Source organism: Silene latifolia, chromosome 1 (assembly GCF_048544455.1).
Source record: "Silene latifolia isolate original U9 population chromosome 1, ASM4854445v1, whole genome shotgun sequence".
Lineage (NCBI taxonomy): Eukaryota > Viridiplantae > Streptophyta > Magnoliopsida > Caryophyllales > Caryophyllaceae > Silene > Silene latifolia.
This window is the reverse complement of record NC_133526.1, coordinates 172,545,024-172,562,481: the sequence shown is the minus strand read 5'-3', so window position 1 is coordinate 172,562,481 and position 17,458 is coordinate 172,545,024.

The following is a 17,458-nucleotide window of genomic DNA, read 5'->3' as shown; positions in this document are numbered from 1 at the left end:
TAAAACATGAATAAACTCCTTGAAAAGATGATGAAGGAGAATGAAGAAAAGAACAAGAAAATTGATGAGCTCCAAAAAGAGGTGGTGGCACTCCGTGACAGGAAGGCTGACAGCGAGCATGGTGACACCGACAAGGAGGTTGACAGTGATAAAGAAGTTTGCGAGGATGACAGGGGAAAGCCAAACAATGAAATCAGTGCCTTCACTGAAGAGAAGCTGCAGGAGTTAATAGCCAAGACGATCAAGTATTAGTTGGATGATAGCTCGACAAGCAGTGGACGCTACATCAAGCCTTACACTAAGAGGATTGACAGTCTGCGCATGCCATCTGGCTATCAGCCTCCAAAATTTCAACAGTTCAACGGGAAGGGGAACCCAAAGCAACACATCACCCACTTCGTCGAGACATGCAACAATGCTGGGACAGAAAGTGATTGTTTGGTGAAGCAGTTTGTGCGTTCGCTCAAAGGGATCGCGTTTGACTGGTACACAGATCTGGACTCTGAGTCAATTGACAGCTGGAGTCGTATGGAAGATGAATTCCTCAACAGATTCTATAGCATCAGACGCGTCGTCAACATGAGCGAGTTGACAAAAACAACTCAATGGAAAGATGAGCCTGTCGTCGATTACATCAACAGGTAACTTCTAAAAAAATGTAGTAATTAGATCCCATAACTTTGATAAAAAGTTCAAGTAAACTCAATTTTTTATTTTCAACCAAAATTGTACCAAAAAAAAAAATTAAATTTCATTCATCAATACAATTTATAAGTATATAATAAAACTTATTACAAAGTTCAGGCTCCATAACTTTGATAAAAAGTTAAATTCAACTCAATTTTTTATTTTCAACCAAAATTGCACCAAAAAAATTAAATTTCACTCATCAATACAATTTATAAGTGTTCCGGGTGTAATTCCGAAGCAGGATTGTGACCACGTAAGCTTGTAGAATGATGTCGTTGCTCGTCTCTTCCTTTCACTCTCTCCTGTAAAGATGAACAAATTGAGGGCTCGGCTTGGTACCGAGCGTACTCACTCCGACGCTCAAGTCAGTAAACTTAAAGAGATAAGTTGTGTGTTAACTTGGCAAAGTATATTGTAGAGAGATAAGTGAGTTTATACCAGATTAAGATGATATTTTGATAGTTTTTGGGATCGTTTTCTCAATGAGAGATGATGAGTATTTATAGACTTTCACCTTTTGTCACGTAGTGGCCAAGTGGCCAAGTGGTCATAGCAGGTGGAAAGACTGTCTTACCCTCGGCCGAGGGACCCATGGCAGGCTGGCAGGCCTGGTTGACTCCATGCCGAGGGGACTGGATGTGAGTACGCGGATATGCTTCTCGGCCGGCTAGTTGCCGAGCCGAGACCCAAGTGACAGGCCGACTGGCTGCGTCGGTTAGGCTGTTAATATGTTGACTTGCTGTCTTTTATCTTTGACCTTGCTCAAAATGTTGACTCGGTCAGCGGGTGCAGAATATGCTCCATCAATTTGCCCCCAGCGTAGTTTATGCCGTGGTATGGAACTTCGATGAGTGTTGAGCGTATTCTGCGCATGTTGAACTTCTTCCTCGGCTTGGTTCTGTTCAGGCCGTACCATATCCCCCCTCCACATGGTTGTGTAATGGACATCGAATGTGGAAAAGGAAACGGCGCTGGCCGAGACCAAGGTTGAGAGTGTCGTGTGCTTTTGATTGCCCCCGGCCGGTACTGCCAAGCTTGGTTGATCAGCTGGCCGTTGGCGAGTAGATACCAAGGAGCGTGTCAAAGAAGATTGGTTACTGTGTGTCGATTGACATTCCGTGGCTGCATGCTTGACACGTGGCCTGGTTTTGATTGGTGGACGCTTCATGGGCTTTGCTCTGATTGGTCCACTGAATGGGCTTTGCTTTATAAATAGAGCAGTGTGCCCCTCATTTTGACTTGCAAACTTCATTTTCTTCAAAAATTTTCTCTCTCTAGTTTTTCGAAGAGTTTCTTTCTCTCTCTAATGTTCGAAGCGTTATCCGGCGTAGCACTTTCTTTCAAGGTAAACAAACAAATTCTTCCCCAATATTTTATTTGTTAAGTAATTGTTTCACCATGTCTTCTGCTGATGCTCTGCCTAGTACCTCAACTCCGGGGGGCGAACCGTCGCATCCTGATGAACAGGAGCCACTGGTTGTCACCCCGATAGGGTTCGGGGGCCGCAAGTCGCCTTCTCCTGAAATTGATGAGAAATTTTTGGAGGGTTTTGAAGATGATGATGATGATGAAAAGACCCAATCTGATGGCGAGAGGCCGCAGTACTTGTGGCACGGCGAAGCCTGCTCGATCAAGCCCGATCGTGTTTGGACGAACAAGTTCGCTAGTGTCTCCGGGCCTGAACTTTTTGAAGATCATTACTCCTTCGGCAGGGGGTATAGAATCATTGTTCCTGAGGGTGATCAGGCAGTCTGTTGCCCTCCCGAAGGCTGTATCGGCGTGTACATCAGACATCTGGAGTATGGGCTCCGATTTCCTCTTAATGAACACGTCGCGGCCATAATTAAAGCCATGAATGTCACCGTGGCACAACTGCATCCGTTGGCCATCAGGACAATTATTGGCTTCGTATGGTTCTGTCTCTTTAAGGGGGAGGTCCCAACGGTGAACCTATTCCGCCGGCTCCACCATCTTCGGCAGACTACCCTAGGCGGCACGAGGTGGTACAGCGTGCAGACGGAGCCGGTTATGTGACCGTCACCAAGCTGACATCTTGCAAAGACTAGAAGGGGCGGTGGGTATACGTCGAGGTTCCGGAAGACTATCCATTGCCCCGGTCCTTCCAGAGCCGCGTCAATTTGCGGTGTGAGAGTCAGGGGGAGCATGATAGATATGTCTCCCGTAATAAGATTAAGATGGATGCCAAGAAGGTCTATCTTAAGGAGGACGAAACGCGGGCAATGAGCATGTTCGAGGCGACGAAGGATGGCACGCCGAAGGGATGGATGCCTCCGACGCAGATCGTCCTTCAAGACGAGCCGCTTTGCCACGTCGGCCTCATACCGGCCCTCGGCCAGGGTGAGTGGGGTCGGTATGAGGCCCACCTTTGCTTTTTTATGCTTCTGTATTTGAGCCTCGGTTTACTTCTTTTGCTTAACTCCTGCTTTGTTTCTTTTGCAGATCGATTTGGCCGGGATCTGTCTGTCTCCATCCTAAACAAGTTGGGACTTGACCAGGACGGGAGAGTTGTTGAGCTGCACCCTAGGGCCGCACCGCGTGATCGCAGACTGGCCCCGCACGAACTAATGGAGCAGGCGTTGAAAGCTATGGATGTGGGGGAGGCTCAGGCAGAGATTGGCGGACACGTGCCGCGCCGAAAACCAAGAGCAATGTCTTCGGCGGCTACGACGTCAACTCCGACCCGATCTCTAATCCCCGTAGTCCAAAAGGAGAAGGTGGTCGTCAATGTTGATGAGGACGTCACCGTTCTGGAGGCTCCTCCTCCCTCAAATAAGAGGAAGGAAGCAACGCCTGCTGCTGCTGCTGCTGTTACCGAGGTAGGGAAAGAGGAGGGGTCAGCCGACCCTCAATCCAAGAAGGCCAGGACTGGTACGGATCTAACCCATGGCTCGGATTTAGCAGGTTCCTTATGCATTCCTGATGACAGGCTTTCTGGTATGTCAATGAATGTTGACATGGATGCTTTGTCCGGGTTTTTATAGATCGCCGTCGTCGCGTCGTCGTTCTCACTGAACGGCAATTGGAGAAGCAGTCTGTGCAAACGGGCGATAAAAATGTCACCGCCGACTCCTCATCCGAGAAGGCTTCTTCCGTTCAGCTCAGGGCGGACGACATAAGGCTGGCCAAAAGGCTGGTGAAGTGGGCTGAAGCTGCCGGTGCTCATATTATTGAGCAAGAAAAGCTCATGGCTCAAGCAGCTCCTGCGCTCGAACGGCTTAGGCTTGGGCTTGCCGCTTCTAAGAAGGAGGCCGAGAGGACGAAGAAGGACTTCCTGGCCACCATGAAGGACTTCCTTGCTGAGCGGAAGCTTAAGGAGGACGCTGAGAAGGCGGTCCTGACCGAGAGAGCCAAGGTTGAGTCGGTGTTGGCTGATGTCGCCAAGCTGCGGGAGGAGAGAGACAAACTTCAGGGCGGTTATAATACCATGGTTGAGCAGAGGGAAAGATGGAAGTCCCTGCATCTGGCCGAGGCAAAGGAGCATAAGAACACAAAGGCTATCCTTGCTCAGAGAGAGAAGGACATTGAAACGCTGAAAACCGTCATCATCCCTGACATGTGTGCCCGGTACCGGGACCAAGCTGAAGATGCTACCAGGGATGCGATTAAGGAGCTCCTTCCTGAAGGAACCTTCCCGTGGCAAGATTTTGACAGGCTTCTGGATGAGAAGGTGGCTGCTGCGGAGGCGAAGGCCGCGGATGAGGCGAAGACGGCGAAGGCTGCTCAGGAAGCGGCGGCCAAGGCGGCCCATGCTGCAAAGGTGAAGGAGGCTGAGAGGGCAAAGGCAGGTGAAGCTGCCAAGTCGTCTTCTGGGCCGCCCACTGTTGGTAATGTATCGCTGCTCGCTGCCGGTGGCGAGCAGCAACAAGCATAGGGAGACGGGCGGTCGTCACCAGATTCACCCGGCCCTTCGGACAGCTTCAGCTGTTCGGGGGCCAACTATTGAGCTTTTCCTCCCTGCCACCCTTTTGGCGCTTCATGTCTTGATGTCTGTAACCTTTTGTTGTTCCTTCTTTTTTTGTTAAACATTGGTAGGTTGTGTTTAGGCTATCCCTATGGGGACGGCCGTCGACTTTGTCTCACTTGTAAACATTTTAATGAAGTTTTGTTTATTTGCCTTCGGCTTGGCCGAGGCTTTGATCTCATCCTCCATTCAGTTGTCTTCTTACGTTTTTAAACATATTGAGCGCTTTTTCGTTTTACCTTCGGCTTGGCCGAGGCAGTATCTCAACTGTACTTAAACGTTTTTAAACATGTTGGCATGTCGGTCGCTTCCTCCTCCACTCCCGGTCTTAGCCGAGGCGGTCAGATTTGCGCTTCCCAACTGCTGTTGTGAACATGTTAGCGTATCGGTCGTTTCCCCGTTACTCCCGGCTTTGGCCGAGGCAATCGAGGTTACGGCTCGACAGCGTTCGTATCTATAGACATATTGATCGCTTCCTCTGCCACTCCCGGATTGGCCGAGGCAGTCAGATTTGCGTTCTCAACTGTACTTATACGTTCTTAAGCATGTTGGTCGCTTTCGCAAGTATCAACTGCATTTGTAGTGACTGCCATTGCCCGGGCGTCTACTAAGCATGTTGGTCGCCATGCGAGTATCAATCGCCATTCGGTGATCGCCGTCTTTAGCCGTGGCGTCTACCTTGGTACGACTACGGAGGGGACAAGCATTTCGATGGAAAACTTGGATCACTCTTCATAAGATATAATCACGCGTTGGGGTGCCCACAACGGTCTCGGACACCTCCGCCGCTATACAAAGTATTTCCTAAGGTTGTCTGTGTTCCAGTGGCTCATTAGAGGCACACCCTCCATGTCTGTCAGCCGGTATGTCCCCGCCCTCATTTCTTCAACCACCTTGTAGGGTCTTTCCCAGTTGGCCGTCATCTTACCATGGATGTTTCCTTTATTGGTTGCGGCCGACTTTCTCAGGACTAGATCTCCTACTCTTAAGTCCCTTTTGTGGACCCTACGGTTGTATGCTCTTCTCATTCGGTTTTGATATACTGCCAAGTTGAGCCGTGCCGTATCTCGACTTTCTTCGACCAGGTCTAGGGAGGCTCTCAGGCCTTCCTCATTTTCGACTGGGTTAAAGGTTTGCGTTCAATGTCCGCACCGCCGCTTCAATTGGCGGGACGGCCTCAGATCCATAGACTAGGTGGAATGGACTGTACCCTGTTGCTTCTTTCTCTGTGGTCCGAAGGGACCACAGGACGCCGGGTAGTTCATCAGCCCATCTGCCCTTTAGATCTTCAACCTTCTTCTTCAACCCGTTTAGGATTGTTTTGTTAGCTGCTTCCGCCTGCCCGTTGCTCTGAGGGTGGCAGACGGAGGAGTATGCAAATTTGATACCGAGCTCTTCCAACCAATTCATCACCATGTCGCTCCAAAACTCTCGGTCGTGGTCAAATACAATGACTTGGGGTAACCCAAAACGGGTTATGACGTTCTCCCAAATCACCTTTCTTACGGCCGCCGTGGTCTTGGCAGGTACCGCGACAGCCTCGACCCATTTGATGAAGTAGTCAACGGCGACAATCAGGTACTTCCTTCCTCCGGGGGCCGTCGGAAATGGTCCTAGTAAATCCATCCCCCACTGTGCAAATGGAAGGGGACTAAGCACCGGTTGCAGGTCTCGGGAAGGTGCATGTATTACCGGAGCATGCATCTGACAATTCTTGCACTTCTTGGTTTTTGCTCTGGAATCTTTCAGCATGGTAGGCCAGAAGTAGCCGGCTCGGAGAGCTTTGTGGGCTAGCGTTCTCGCCCCCATGTGGTGTCCGCAGATGCCTTCGTGAATCTCTGTCACAAGATAAGCTCGCGTCTTACCGGGCCGACACATTTCAAGAGTGGTCTTATCACGGACCTTCTGTATAATTCTCCTTCGAACACCAAGTACCTTGCAGCGATCCTTCTTATCTTCTGAGAGAGACTGCGGTCCTCCGGTAACTCTTTTGTCAGCTTCTATTTCATTATCGGAGTCATCCACGTCATCTCGGCTTCGATGTCGCCCACCATGCCGACGGTCTCAGTGATGCTTTTAGCATTTCTGATATCCACTAGCACGGTTCGACTGACATTCTTGATGCTTGAACTGGCAAGTTTTGAGAGAGCGTCGGCTCGGTTGTTCTCGGCACACTGGGATGCCGTATTTGGAAAGATTTCAATTTTGAGGTGTCAGCTTTTACCCTTTCCAGGTACCTCACCATCCCATCGTCTCGAGTCTCATACTCTCCTCTGATTTGATTAGTCACTAAGAGCGAGTCTGTTTTCAACACAACATGCTCCGCCCCGGCAGCTCTAGCTAGCTCGACTCCAGTTATCACCGCCTCATATTCGGATTCGTTATTTGAGGCCGAGAAGGTAAACTTTATGGCGTACTCAAACTCGTCCCCGTTAGGGCTGATGATAAGGATGCCGGCTCGAGCCTGTTCGCGTGGAGGACCCGTCGGTATACACTTCCCACACACCGGGATGTGATTCTTCTTGATAAGTGCACTCGGCCGGAAGTCGCAAGCGCCGCTCCTTTATCGAAGGCCTCGGTTTGTACCGAATGCCGGCCGGAGAGCTCCACCGCCCATTTGATAAGTCGCCGGATTTTTCGAATTTTTCTAATGCTTTCTCCAATGGCTGGTCGGTTAAGACCGTCACGGGATGTGCGTCGAAGTAGGGTATCAGCTTCCTTGCGGCAACGACGACGGCGAGGGTCGCTTTTCGATTAGTGGATAATTCCTTTCGGCCTCCAGTGTATGGCGATAAAGTAAATTGGGTATTCGCTTATTTCTTCCCGACGATTATGGCATCGCCATGGCCGAGGTAATCGCTAAGTATAGATATAGCGTCTCCCCAAAGATCGGCCTGGACAGGTCGGCGGTGTCAAGGTGAGCTTTCATTGCCCGAAAGCCGTGCTCTGTTGCTCCCCTCAACTAAAGTTTTTATTCCCTTTCAGCACTGTAAAGAACGGAGTGCTCTTGTCGGCCGACCGAGAGATGAAGCGGGCAAGAGCCGCCATTCTCCCGGTCAGCGTCATAACCTCCTTTCGATTTCTCGGCTCCGGTAGGTCTAGTATTGCTTGGACTTTCTCTGGATTGGCATCAATTCCCCTGGCGCTGACAAGCACGCCGAGGAACTTGCCGGCCCGGACACCGGTTACATTTCTTTGGGTTGAGCTTCATTCTATATTTCCTTAGTGAACAAAATGTCTCGCTTAAATCGGCCAAGTACTCGCTGTCAGACTTGCTTTTTACAATAGCATCGTCGACGTAAGCCTCGATGTTTCGCCCTTTTTGATTTTGAAACATTTTGTCCACCAGCCTAGTGTAAGTTGCGCCAGCATTCTTCAAACCGAACGACATCATTTTATACATGTATGTGCCGTGTATGGTGATGAATGCGCATTTAGGCATGTCTTCCTCGGCCATGAATACCTGATGGTACCCTGAGAAGGCGTCTAGCAGGCTCAGCATAGTGTAGCCTGCTGTGGCGTCTATTAAACTATCTATTCGAGGCAAGGGATAGCAATCTTTAGTGTTGGGGCTGGTGTCCTCTACAGTTAGTGCAAAGACATATAAATCTCTAAAAGGATCAAAGGGTATACTTCTGTATTATTATCAGTTGGTCCACGTTTTTCAATAACGGTTGGCTTGCTAGATAAGTTTGACGTTACTGTCATACAGATGGCGGTGATCAACTGGTCCCTAAAAGTCACACCTATAGGATACGTTTGAGAGATGTGACGGTATGAAAATACAGTCATGTTGATGCCAAAGTTGACTAAGCCGGAGTCATTGACTAATAATTAGTCAAACGCGATGTTGAGATGATTATTTAATACGGATTAAATAATAATGGCTAAGACGAATTAAGCGGTTAATTCGTAAATTAAATATAAACGATTATATTTAATTGATGTATATTGAATTAATTATACAATATTGTCTTTGTCGGACATGTATTAATAATTCAACTAATCCGTGTTATTAGTTGATGCTTTAATAACCGATAACCGATGACGATTTATAATAAAACCGCGTCATATACATTTAGCATTTTTCGAGCCAGACCACGAGTTAAAATTAAGAGGAAGTGGAAGCCCACTTCCCATGAGGGCTCACGGTTTGGCCGAATAGAGCAAACAAAAGGAGAGCCTCTCCTCATTTGTAACCTAATCATTTTTCATTTGCAAAAATATTAGGGTTTTGGAGGCATTTTTCCTCTGAAATTTCTAGATCTCACATCGTAAAAATTCACAACAATTCTCTCAATATTGCAAGGCAATTAGAGAATACATTTCTAGCACAAGGGCATAGTCTCAGACGGTCTTGGGTGTATCGATTAGGAGGAAATCTACTTTGATTTCTGTTCTTAGGCCGCATCTCAAAGGACCCGAGGTTATTTCTTATGCTTTATCGTTTCTTTGTTGTTTTTCGTTTATGACAATAAATCGCATATTATATTTACGTTATAGTCCTATAATTTAAGGGTTTTATACGGATATGACCCCACAAGTGGTATCAGAGCGAGGCCACGTAAATTTTTCTATGTGATTTTCATCAAACGAATTTGAATCGATAATTTTTTCTCTTAAAAACCGTGCGGCAGCCTCTCGGCAGAAATTTTTTTTTTTTTTTTTTTTGCACTCGGCTGTTTGCGTTTTTGTCTTGGGAACCGTGCCCTGTTTACACGGTTGTAGTAGTTGTTGTTTTGTTTCTTGAAAACCGTGACAACCTTTTTCCGTCTGATCAGACGATGTTTTGTTTTCATTTTGTTCTTTGCATATTGTAATTTTAATCGATAATTATTGCAATATGTTAAAGTTGTATCAATTGTAGTTTCGTTTCTATACGGATTAGGTTAAATTGCAATTGGTTTTAACAAATCGATCTTGTTTTGTTTGTTGAGGCTCTCGTTTTTGTACCGCTGGAATTTTTTTTGCCTTTTGAGCTCTCGGCAATCAGCTTCAAAATAAAAAAAATAAAAAAAAAATTTTTTGGTACTGTTCACGGCCAGACGTGAAGAAAAAAAAAAAAATTGAGTTTTTTTTTTTTTTTGGCCTTAACATGTGCATAATACGGATCTTATGCATTCGCTTGATAGTGAAACGGTTCACTCATGTACCATTTAGTTATTTTAAAGCGATTTAAAGTAACGGATTGTAATGAATTAAAATTAAGTTGATTAAAGCGGTTTTATCACATAATTTTAATTGTCTTTGGTGGTTTGGATAAATTTAACATAATTACGGAATTATGTCACGAATAAATTTTATTTTAGTTGATGCATTTTATTTATCGTTATTTTGAATGTTTTGAATGCTTACATTACGTATTTATTTATTTTTACAAACGGTTGTAACTTAGTGTGGCCTTAGTAGAACGTGTTACCGTAATGATGGAACACGGTCTTGGTTGTATTTTGAGATCTCGTATCTCCATTTTGTTTTTTCCCTTGTAATTACAGTTTTTATTTAGAATGTAAATAGGTTTATTTTTGTAAATTTTAATTGTAATTTTGAGAAGACCAAAGATGGAGATCGGATGCTCACTCCCGCTACATGGACAAAGATGGAACATCAAGACAAGCTTCTCGGGTCCAACGGTGGATTCCAAAGTTGTATTATGTTCTTTTTACTAGGATAGGCCACACTAGGAATTTTTACTTACGTTTTGCATTCTTTTATTTATTTTATCGTAACGATAGATTGCATCATATTCCGCCTAAAACCAAACCACCTAATAATTGCATGAAAACTGACTCATATAGAGGTCACGCGTTAGTTTTCTTTGACATTCTTATGTCACACGATCAATTTTAAGCCATCACCTAAGTTAATTCATTCACGTAATGCTAGTTATTAGTTCACTTAAAATGAATTAAAACTAAGTTGATGGGATCTTCCTCGTATAACCAAAAATTGAGAATAGTCTTTATAGATCAAACTCCAATGACTCCCTTCTTCGTCGGTAGGCATAATATGACCCCTTCTACGTCGGGTAAGTTGGAACTGATTGACTTATTTTATCTCAACACTATGGTCACTCGTACGATCCTGTGATTATGGTGGACTATAGATAGGATTTACGGAAATCTATCGACCAAGAGTTCTTACGGAAGAACTAGCTAAACAGTTGGCTTATCAATTTACGGAAATTGAGTCTTGGGATCACTTGTATTATTCTTGAGGGAGATCAATTATGCAAGTGCAATGAGTCTACACGATTAAAATGAATTTTAATAGACTTAAATCACCTCGATGAGTTGCTTATTTCGTTTTTGTTTTTCTTCCTTTTTCAGTGTAGAACACGACCCTTTAAACTGCTAATAACAAAATGGTGACGTCGTCGACGACCCAATGCCAAGTGCCACATTGACCGTGAGTCCCGGCTTCGGATCTTCATGAATCGGATGAATCGGTCTACTCGATCAAGATCGATGGATCAAACTTCGCGGAATGGGAGGCGGCATTACGGAATGCTGCCATTTCTGACGGGAAGCTCAAATATCTGATTGAGCCCATCCCGCCAAGCCCAGGTCCCACGGCTGGAGCTAACGAGATCGCCAAGTATAGCGATTTCGTCATGGAAGCGGGTGCGATTAAAAACGTACTCATTTTTGCAATGGAACCCAATTTGCAGAAACGCTTCATAGCCCAAGGTGCAAACAAGATTTTCACCACACTCACTAGGGAATTCTCGAAAGCACCGAGAATCATAACCTATGAGCTTACCACTCGCTTCTTTGAGGCGAAACTCCAGAAGGGCCAACCGGTTAGCCCACACATTCTCAAAGATGATTGAGAATGTCGAGAACCGGAGACGCTTGATTGTAAAATCAGCGAGAACATTGTGATTGACCGCATGCTTCATTCACTCCACGATGGTTTTGCGCTCTTTAGAGCCAATTACTATATGAATGATTTGAAGAAAAGTCCTCACGCACTATACTCCCTTCTCGTACAGACCGAGAAGGACATGAAGTTTAGTGGGAGCCTTAAACAGGATGTTCTCGTTGTGTCCAACAAGGGCAAGGGTAAGGGCAAAGCTCAGGCAGACCTAGCAGTAGGTAAGGCGAAGTTTAAGAAGTCGGGTTCAGGTAAGAGTGGGCCTGGTGAGTCGAGCAACTCATCAGGTGCGACAAAGAGCAAGAATGATAACATGGAATGCCATCATTGCCACAAGACTGGGCATTGGAGGCGTACATGTCCTGTTTATCATGAGGACATAAAAGCAGGTCGCGTTAAACCTGTTGGTATGTCTTCTTCTTCTTCTTCTACTTTTATTCATATGATTGAGATTAACCACGCAAGTTACGGAACTTGGGTACTAGATCCTGGTTGTGGTTCTCATCTGTGTAATCATGTGCGGGGGCTCCGAAACATCGAACCCCTCGTAAAGGGTGAGGTGGACTGCGTGTCGGGAATGGAGCACGAGTGGGTCGCCGTCTCGAGGGGAACATACGTGATCCGACTTCCTAGCGGATTTGAGTTATTTTTATATAATCGCTATTATGTACCCATCTTTCTAAGAACATTATTTCGGTTTCGCACTTGACAAACTTGGTTTTTCATTTGTAATAGAGAATAATACTTGCATTTTCTCATTACACGATATGATTTATGGCAAGGCAGTCTCCATGAACGGAATTTATGTTTTAGATTAGACCACCGAAATATTACACGTAATGAATAAGAAGTTAAAGCTTGGTGACAAAGATCAAACATATCTGGCACCGCCGTATGGGACACATTAATGAGAAACGCGAAAAATACTCATAAAGAATGAAGCTATCTCGGCCTTTGATTTTCAATCATTTGGCACGTGTGAATCATGTCTCATCGGTAAGATGACTCGAATTTCCTTCAAAGGTGTTGGAAATGCTGCGCCGACCTATTAGGACTCATACATACGGATGTGTGTGGACCTATGTCAATCATCGCACGAGAAGGCTATAGGTATTTCATCACTTTCACGGACGATTTAAGTAGATATGGCTATGTCTACTTAATGAAGCACAAAAGTGAATCCTTTGAGAAATTCAAAGAATACAGAATAGGTACAGAACCTCATGGGAAGAAAGATTAAAAACACTGCGCTCAGGCATCGTGGTGGTGAGTATCTTTCTCACGAGTTTGATCAACACCTCAAAGATTGTGGGATTGCCTTACGCTTAACTCCACCGGAACACCTCGGTTGAATGGTGTGTCCGAACGGAGAAATCGAACACTACTTGATATGGTTCGATCCATGATGAGTCACACCGTGTTGCCCGACTCATTGTGGGGTTATGCTCTTTCGTCATTTGCTCTAATACTTAATCAAGTCCGTCTAAAGTCTGTTGACAAGACTCCATATGAACTATGGAAGGAACGGTCCCTAACTTGTCCTTTATACGGGTTTGGGGCTGCGAGGCTTATGTCAAGTGGAGACACGAGGATAAGCTCGGCCCGCGATCGGTCAAGACATACTTTATAGGTTATCCTAAAGGAACGCTTGGTCATTACTTTTATTCGCCAACCGAACAACGTGTATTTGTTGCTATTACTCTTGCGACATTCTTAGAAGGAATTTCTCGAGAATGCAAAGAGTTATAGAACCTTCGAATCGTCGGAGATTCGGAACCAAATACCGAGCAACCATTGGAGGAACCGGTTCCTTCAATCCCGGCTGCGGTTAATATTCCTGAGGAACCTAGGAGGTCGGGAAGAGTCTCTATTCCTCCGGACAGATACATTGGTATGGTGGAGGAACATGACATAGATGACATTCTACTCTTAACGAGTAGTGAACCCGCAACCTATAAAGGTGCCATGACTAGTTCTGACTCAAAGCTATGGCTTGAGGCCATGCAATCCGAGATGGACTCCATGTATGAGAACAACGTATGGGATCTTGTTGACTTATCCGCTAAGGTTCGTCCCCTTCAATGCAAATGGCTTTACAAGATAAAGCATTTCGTGGAAGGTCAACAAGATATCTATAAAGCACGACTAGTTGCTAAAGGTTTCACCCAAGTGCCAGGTTTGCACTACGATGAAATTTTGCACCCGTAGTCATCTTTGCGTTCCATTCGGATTATCTTAGCGATTGCCGCTTTTCATGACTATGAAATTTGGCAGATGGATGTGAAAACCGCCTTCTTAAACGGTTATTTGGAGGAAGAGTTGTACATGGTACAACCCGAAGGTTTCATCGATCCAGAACATCCTAAGAAAGTGTGCAAGCTTAAGCGCTCCATTTATGGACTTAAGCAAGCTTCTAGGAGTTGGAATCATCGTTTCGACCAAGTGATAAAAGAAAATGGATTCACTCGATCGGTCGAGGAACCATGTCTCTATATCAAGTCGAGTGGGAGCAAGATTGTCTTTCTAATATTGTATGTTGATGACATACTCCTGATTGGGAATGACATACCTCTCTTAACTTCGGTAAAAGTATGGTTGAAGAACCATTTCCAGATGAAAGATCTGGGTGAGGCACAAAGAATTTTGGGCATCCGTATCTATCGAGATAGATCACGTCGGATGTTATCTCTCAGTCAGGAGTCTTATATAGACAAGATACTAGAGAGATTCAGCATGACTAACTCCAAAAAGGGGTTTCTTCCTATGGCTCCAGGGGTGCATTTGAGCAAGTCTCAGGCACCAGAGACACCGGAAGAGAAAGAGCGCATGACACGGATTCCTTATGCCTCGGCTATAGGATCAATCATGTATGCCATGATATGCACACGTACGGACGTGGCATATGCATTGAGTATGACAAGTCGATTCCAACAAAGATCCGGGTGAACCACATTGGATGGTCACAAGAACATTCTTAAGTACCTACGGAGGACTAAAGCTTGGGCATTGACTTATGGAGGCGAACAAAAGCTATGCGCAACCGATTCTGCAGATGCTAGCTTCCAAACGGATCGAGATGACTCAAAATCTCGGTCTGGATTCGTTTTTACTCTTAATGGCGCTGATCAGTGGAAGAGTTCGAAACAAAGTGTTACAGCAGATTCTACGACTGAGTCCGAGTACTATGCCGCGTCTGAAGCTACAAAGGAAGCGATATGGATGCGTCAATTCTTACATGGACTATCTGTAGTGCCTAGTTCGAATAACCCGATCACCATCTATTGCGACAATAGAGGTGCCATCTTCCAAGCTAAGGAGCCTAAGTCTAGCAACAAGTCTAGACACGTACAACGGAAAGCTCATCTAATCCGAGATTACGTGGAGCAAAAGGAAGTAGTGATAGAAAAGATTGCTACAGATGATAATATAGCAGATCCTCTCACTAAACCATTACGACAAGATAAGCATGAAGGGCATGTTAATTCCATGGGAATTAAACGTGTTCCTGAGTTGTAGTACTCTTTTATGGATTAGATTCATTCTCTTTTGTACTCTATACGACATCATCGTTTTGATATTTATATATATTTTGTTTTTTCATGTGGAATTGTACGACAATTTTGAACACCACAAAGTGAACTGAACAAACATTATATTTTTGGTCCTTAATTGCCCACATGAGCTGATAACTCTGGCAATTATTTTGTGACGTTGGTTGATGGTGGGTTCAACAAGCCATAAGTCAACCAGTTGACTGACCAATCACAGAGGCGATTTATACGGATATCTCGTAGGACACAATTGTGACATCGACGTGGAGTCCTAAATGTTTTATAACAGTCGGTGCCCGGTCGTGGATAGGACCTCCATGGTGATCCTAAGAGTCGATTCTTTTGACTATCGACTGTCTCTTGAGATTAAGGCAGATTTTGGGTGACTTTGGTTTCTTTCTCACGGTCATCCGTAACAAGGGGCCAAGTAGATTTTTTCTGGGTCATTTCATGCTGTGCTTAGTTCGGAAGGAGTCGAGTTGAAGGAAATATTCAGCCTTTATCAGGTACTCGATATTTCTCAGGGCCACTCGAGGAGTCAGAATCGAAATGCATGGCCATGCTCGAATACGAATTCGTTTTATCAGTTGAGTTACTCTCTAGTCGGGAAACCACTCTTGATACGGATCGATTGTAAATACGACCTTTGCGGATCCGGATCGCAAATTGTTTTACATTGAGTGGGAGAAATTTTAAATGAATATGAGAATCGGTTATCGCACATACACTTGTACAGACAAGTGGGAGTTTGTTGGAGCTTGTGTCCTCCAGTGAGTGCGGATAACGTCATTGCACGTACACTTATACGGACAAGTGGGAGCTTGTTCTGCCGGTGTCCTCTACGATTAGTGCAAAGACTTATAAATCTCTAAAAGGATCAAAGGGTATACTTCTGTATTATTATCAGTTGGTCCACGTTTATCAATAACGGTTGGCTTGCTAGATAAGTTTGACGTTACTGTCATACAGATGGCGGTGATCAACTGGTCCCTAAAAGTCACACCTATAGGATACGTTTGAGAGATGTGACGGTATGAAAATACAGTCATGTTGATGCCAAAGTTGACTAAGCAGTTAGTCGGAGTTATTGACTAATAATTAGTCAAACGCGATGTTGAGATAATTATTTAATACGGATTAAATAATAATGGCTAAGACAAATTAAGCGGTTAATTCGTAAATTGAATATAAACGATTATATTTAATTGATGTATATTGAATTAATTATACAATATTGTCTTTGTCGGACATGTATTAATAATTCAACTAATCCGTGTTATTAGTTGATGCTTTAATAACCGATAACCGATGACGATTTATAATAAAACCGCGTCATATACATTTAGCATTTTTCGAGCCGGACCACGAGTTAAAATTAAGAGGAAGTGGAAGCCCACTTCCCATGAGGGCTCACGGTTTGGCCGAATAGAGCAAACAAAAGGAGAGCCTCTCCTCATTTGTAACCTAATCATTTTTCATTTGCAAAAATATTAGGGTTTTGGAGGCATTTTTCCTCTGAAATTTCTAGATCTCACATCGTAAAAATTCACAACAATTCTCTCAATATTGCAAGGCAATTAGAGAATACATTTCTAGCACAAGGGCATAGTCTCAGACGGTCTTGGGTGTATCGATTAGGAGGAAATCTACTTTGATTTCTGTTCTTAGGCCGCATCTCAAAGGACCCGAGGTTATTTCTTATGCTTTATCGTTTCTTTGTTGTTTTTCGTTTATGACAATAAATCGCATATTATATTTACGTTATAGTCCTATAATTTAAGGGTTTTATACGGATATGACCCCACATTTAGGGCACGCTTTATTAAGATTGGTAAAATCAACACACATCCTCCACGCCCCCGACGATTTCCTCACCATTACAACATTTGCTAGCCACTCAGGGTAAGTACAAGGCATGATAAAGCCCGCCGCTAACAATTTGTCTACTTCAGCCTTGATGGCCTCATCCTTCTCGGCCGAGGAGTTCCTCATCTTCTGCTTGACAAGCCGAGCGGTGGAGAGTACGTTCAGCTTGTGAACGATCACCTCCCGGCTCACGCCCGGCATCTCGGCAAGAATCGAGTATGCGAAGACATCTTTGTTCTTCCTCAGGTCTAGGAGATCGGCCCTGAATTTTGGCTCCAGGTTGACACCGAAGCGATTACGGTGCGCCCGGGTCAATTTCCACTTCCTCGGTCTCGGCTCCTTCGACCATGCCGACATTAGTATTCATCGGATCGCCCTCCCGCTTTGTAAGGATGGGCTCTTCCCTTTTTCTCGACTTCTTCGCCACTTTGAGGGATTGCATGTTGCACCCTCGCGGATACTTGGATATTGACGATTTCATCTCTCTCGTCCT